This window comes from Ricinus communis, chromosome 4, assembly GCF_019578655.1.
Source record: "Ricinus communis isolate WT05 ecotype wild-type chromosome 4, ASM1957865v1, whole genome shotgun sequence".
Taxonomy (NCBI): domain Eukaryota; kingdom Viridiplantae; phylum Streptophyta; class Magnoliopsida; order Malpighiales; family Euphorbiaceae; genus Ricinus; species Ricinus communis.
The window spans coordinates 12252476-12258549 of NC_063259.1; the positions used below are offsets into that span (position 1 = coordinate 12252476).

Below are 6074 nucleotides of genomic sequence, written 5' to 3' on the forward strand. Positions count from 1 at the left end.
CATGCTTTGAAAATAAATACCTTAAAGCAGAATGATCCGTGTAAACAATTATCTTTGACAGCACAAGGTAGGAACGAAATTTGTCAAAAGCGAACACGACTGCTAGGAGCTCCTTCTCTATGGTTGTATAGTGTTCTTGGGCATCCGTAAGTGTCTTGCTAGCGTAGTAAATAGGCTGGAATTTCTTCTCCTTGCGCTGGCCTAAAACAGCTCCAACTGCAAAATCACTAGCATCGCACATAAGCTCAAAGGGCAGCTCCCAATTAGGAGAAACCATAATGGGAGCCGTGGTTAGTTTTTCCTTTAATAACTCAAAAGCTCTTAAACAATCATCATCAAATTCATAAGGTATATCTTTTACTAGTGATGGGCTCTTTATGCAACCTACACCTAAGGCAGTGAACCTACCGATGCAACCTAGCACTAGTGAGTATCAAGGTCGTATCCCTAGAGATCGGGTGAACTTAGAGTTACTATTGTTTACTATGTTATCTAGTCTGAAATAGGGTGTGAAAGTTCTAACGTACCAGCTAATGGTTATGAGTGCAAATAAGTAAATGAAGGACAACGAACAATCAAAAGACAATTGCAAGGAGAAAAATAAACCCAAAAGGGAGCCTAAGTGATGGAATCCTAAAGATGGATTTTATAGATTGCCCATCTTGCTTACCCGTGCCTAAATCCTGAATTGAATTTCGGTTCCTCTCTCGAGCTTACCGAATTCCTAAACCTGCACTAATCTAATGGAATCTCTTCCTATCGGATTACTATAGATCAGCATTAAGTATGATTTAAAACTATTAAGAGTTATTAATTCTTAATCCGGCGAGTAAATCAACCTTATCTCTAAGTGTTAACTACTAGTCCTTACTATTCAATGTCCAGTTGTAACAAGCATTTCTCAATGTCAAGAAACAACCCAATAAACAATTAATTCAACGTCTCAAATTAACTGAATCAAACTTTTATTACTAAATAGCAAGAAGATTGCAAGAATGACAATTATAAAACTAACAATTAAGCATAATCCATCAACAAAGGTGAACCCCAATGGGTTTAAAAGATCTAGCTACTCATGTTCATGGTTAAAGCAATTGGGGAACAAAATAAGGAAAAGAAAATTAAAGGCATGTACACCCTTCTCTTTCAAGCTGAATGAAAAAAAACCCTAAATTTGCAAATTCGAAATCTCAAACCCTAGTTGCCTCTTGCTCGATTTGAGAACTAATCAGCGAACCTCACCCAATCTTCAATCTATGAAGGGAATCCGATTGAAACCTTGATCCAAGTCTCTTTTTTTCTTGGTTTCACCTCAGAAAATCCTTAGAGAGAGAAAAATTAGGGTTTTTGACGTTCTAACCATAGCCTCCTCTTTTTCTTTCCTCTCTTCGTTCTTTTAATTATTCCCCCTGTCGCCGCCAACACGGCCGTGTTGGGGACATGGGCTGGTGTTCCTGGCCGTGTTACTCTCTGTGGCCGTGGTCCCTAAGAACTTCCTTTTCTTTGATGTTTTGATGGACGCAACACGGCCGTGTTGATGCCCGTGTTAGGAACACGGCCAGTGTTGAAACCAACACGGCCATGTTCAGCTTCCTGATGCTCGTACTTAGCTCGTTTCGGCAGCTTTGACGTCCAATTATGCTCCAATTCTTTCCTTTTTCATTCTTTGACTTCTTTTGGACCTAATGCACACAAATAGATACATAGGGTGAGTGTCGATACCAATTCACATCCAAATATCCATAAAATCGATCTTAAAAACCCCATTTAGATGTGTGTATTTTACGCACATCAAATAACCCCACACTTAGCTCATTGCTTGTCCTCAAGCAATCAAAAGTAAAGTAAGGAAAATAAACCACTAAGGAACAATACCTAAACTAACAGACAAGCTAGAGAGCTCCTGCACATATCCTTAACAAGCGTAAGTCAAACAAAAAGAAAAGAAGTAATCAATTTCAAGTATCACAACCAAGATGCCAATAATTCACACAATACTGTCTCAACGAAATTATTCAGAACCAACTCCTCACCAGATTCACTCTATATCACTCAAAGTGTTTAAAGGGTAGTGTTTAATCGCTCAATGCATCAACTATTGCCTTACTTACTATATGCTTGCTCTTAAATCCTACTCCTACCACTTATGGAGAGTCAACAACCATGTCAAGAGGTCTTTATAAAGGTTGTAATGGGGATTAGGTAAGGGTAGGTAAATTTGGTCAGAGTTGAACCTATGGTGTTCTGCAATGAAATACATGACCTGCACATAAGTCACAATGATCACAAGGGGTAAACAATGGACAGTAGTCCAAGGTGGAAAATAGGAATCAAGTCAAAATGTTTAGCTCACTTACTTTCTTTCTTTTCATCACCTTTCCCTCTTATTCTTTTATCTCTTTTTTTTCATAAGGGAAGAACATTCACATAATAGAGTGAATTTCTTTTTGGATTGAAGTAAGCTGCTACAAGATTCCAACGCTATTCCCAAGATGAAAATTCCCAATAAAAACAACTCATATGCAAAATCATAACCCAAAGCAGAATAAAACTAAGTGGTAATGGAATATGATACAGGAAATGGTGAAAGAAGGGGTTATCTACAGAATCAATAAACGAATGAAGGCTATTTGGCTAGAATGAAAAACCTAAATGCCTCTATCATACCAAAGTATTAAACTCTCCTTGTGGCCCTCATAAGCATTATCGAGCAAGTTCTAAAAGTAAAGATAGTAATCGGCACTCTCAACAAGAAATAAATACAAGCATATAAAGTGTACGCTTACAATTTAGGCTCAATTTCTCACAAGTGTGCCTTTGAGTAGGTTCCAAACAAAAATCATCAAATCAAAAATAAATAAACCAAAGCAACTTAGTGCACAACTCAAACTAATTATCTTACATTCTTCAACAAGACTCAACATTATCGGTTTAACCCGATCACATGGACATAAACAGGATTTCAAAAGCAAGTCAACAGTAAGAGCATCGAAACAAAGTGAAAAATTTTCAAAATTTTACAAAAAATTGCACAAAGAATAAGCAAATTACTGAGACGGGATAAATATCACCCACCCCACACTTGAAGGACACACCATCCCCAGTGTACAAAATATAAGAAATCAAAAAGGAAAAAGAACTAATACTGCCCTGACTATGGCTCCAGAGTGAAAGGAGGTGCATCAGCAGGTATATCAAGGGGTTGGGTAGTCTGTGGTAGAGGAATGGCTGGCTGGATTGTAATTAAGAGATTCGTTCATTGCATTCTTCCAACAAGGTTCGATAAAAGCTGCACAAATCTATGGTACCTACCCCACACGTGTGAAAAACACTGTCCTCAGTGTGAACAAGGTAGGCAGGAATAAAATATGTAAAATGAAGCAGATTATGGGAGTCCATAAAAGAAATTGGAAAACTAAGAGAAAAATAAAACGACATAAAGAGATAAAAACTAGAAAGTCTACTAGATACTGCCCTTGATGTGTACTTTAACACTTCAAAATATGTTAGTCCTCAAAATTAGGTACGAGCATTAAGTAGGCTAACTCATGCAAAACTCAAGAATAAACATATTCCAAGCAACATCTAGTAAAAGGTTCAATAAGATAGTATCTCCTCAGAATCAAACTTACTAAAAACAGACTCAAATATCTAACTACCAATGACTACATAAAATAAAAAAAATGTCCAAAAATTCAGAAAGCAAAAAAAAAAAAGATTCGGGAATGCCTCCCAATGGCGCTTCTTTTTGTTCGAGTCGTCTAGCTGGACTCTACAACAGCATTCCTGCATCGCGAGCAAATTAAGAAGGTAGGCTCAATGTAAGTTGGGGCTCGAGGCATATAAGCGCAACGAGAAGGTCCGATGTGTGCGGTAGATGACCAAGGAGGTGCTCTCTAGACCGATTTGGGATGTCCATTCATCCACTCCGCATTCCGGCTAGGTGACCTGAGAAAAACAAACTTGCAACTACCCTTCTCGGGTCTATCATAGCACAAAGTCTCATATTGATACAAGTTATTTTTTTTAGATGAATAACACATACTAATAGGGGAAGAAACATGTATAGCATCATCCATTTGTACATCTTGTGGTTGTGTATTACATGCAAGATCAATTCCATCAATATAACAAATGGCATGAACATGGTCGGTGGAAGAACAATCAAATGAAGGTAAACTAAAAGTGACACAGTCATCCCCTACATTAAGTTCTAACTTCCCCTCAAATACGTCTATTTTAGCTCTAGCTGTGGCAAGGAAAGGTCTCCCCAAAATTAATGGTACACCATGCTCATTGTCCATATCCAAAACCACAAAGTCCACAGGAAATATGAACTTATCTACCTTAACTAGCACATTTTTCACAATTCCCCTAGGAAACTTAACAGAACGGTTAGCTAATTGAATGCACATCCTAGTGGATTTTGCCTCCCCCAAACCTAGCTTATTGAACAAATTAGTGGGCATGAAATTTATGCTAGCCCCCAAATCAGCTAATGCATCATCCACACACAAATTACCTAAAGTGCAGGGAATAGTGAAACTCCCTGGATCGTGACGTTTCTCTGGCAACTTGCTCTGAAACACCGCTGAGCACTCCTCATTGAGCTGAACATAGGCGACCTCCTCCAACTTCCTTTTTCTGCTAAGTATGTCCTTTAAGAACTTAGCATACTTCGGCATCTGTTCCAATGCATCAATAAAAGGCAAGTTAATATGCAGTTGTCTAAAAATATCTAAAAACTTATTAAACTGCTCTTTCGCCTCTGCTTGTTTAGTTTTAGCAGGATAAGGAATCTTAGGTTGATATTCTCTGACTAGAATTGATTTCACCTTTTTGTCCCTCAGGTTCCCTAACCTTACTGCTTGCCTCAACCTGCACATTGATAGAAGGAGCTAAAACTAACTTACCTGAACGCAAAGTGATGGCATTCACGTGCTCCCTCGGATTAGACTCAGTGGTGCTTGGGAGCGCTCCTTGCTGCCTCTCAGACAACATCTTAGAGATTTGGCCAATCTGGGTCTCCAAGTTCCGAATCGAGGCCTGCTGGTTCCTAAGTTCACTATTAGTTTGCTGGAACCTCATCTCCGTAGACGTCACAAACTTCATCATAAGCTCCTCTAAATTTGACTTCTTTTCTGGTAGAGGAGGAGCTTGTGCAGGCCCAGCTGAATGTTGTTACGGCTGCTAATGAAGTCTCTGAGAATCAGGTGGACCCTGAGCGTTATTATTCCTCCAACTGAAGTTGGGATGATTGCGCCACCCAGAGTTGTATGTATTGCTGTAAGGATCGTTATGCTGCCTTGGGGCATTCCCCATATAGTCAACCTGCTCAACATCAGAAGACATAATAGAATTAGATGGAAAAGTAGTAGAGGATGAAGCAAACATACCTCCCGCAGACAGTCAGACCGTAATGCGGGCCACCACAAAACTTCGCGACCAACGTCACTGCATGAACCGGCATCCGGAGTTGGTCGATCTTCTTGGCTAGAAGCTCCACTTGCCAAGGCCGAGAGTCCAGTTGGTTGACCACTCCCTGTCTTCCTGGTCGGCTCCTAGAGGATTGCCAACGATAGTTGTTCATGGCCATTTCCTCTATCAGTTCGAGCCCTGCCGGCCTTACTATTTAGCGCCCACCGCAGCATCCACCATCGCCTCGTTGCAAGGTTCAACCCGCTGTAGAAGGTCTGAACCTGCATCCACACTGGCAATCCGTGATGTGGGCAGCATCTCAAAAGATCCTTAAACCTCTCTCATGCATCGTACATGCTTTCATCATCAAACTGCATAAAAGAAGATATGTCATTTCTAAGTTTTGCAGTTTTAGCGGGAGGAAAATACTTGTACAGAAATTTTTTGGCCAACGCCTTCCAGGTAGTGATCGTCTGTTGTGGAAGAGATTGTAGCCATCTCTTTGCTCTGTCCCTCAAGGAAAATGGAAACAATCTCAACCGAATGGCATCATCGGTTGTTCCATTTATCTTGAATGTGTCACAAATCTCTAAAAAGTTGGAGATATGTGCATTGGGATCCTCGCTGGGCAATCCTCCAAACTGCACGCTTTGCTG

The 6074-nt window shown here is 40.0% G+C and overlaps 1 non-coding gene across 1 annotated transcript; it reads left to right on the top strand.

Moving 5' to 3' along the window:
• Window positions 1-5715: 5715 nt before the first annotated feature.
• On the top strand, window positions 5716-5822 carry LOC112535104. Its single transcript, XR_003079298.1, has one exon. It is a non-coding gene; the product is annotated as a small nucleolar RNA R71 (small nucleolar RNA).
• Window positions 5823-6074: the final 252 nt, after the last annotated feature.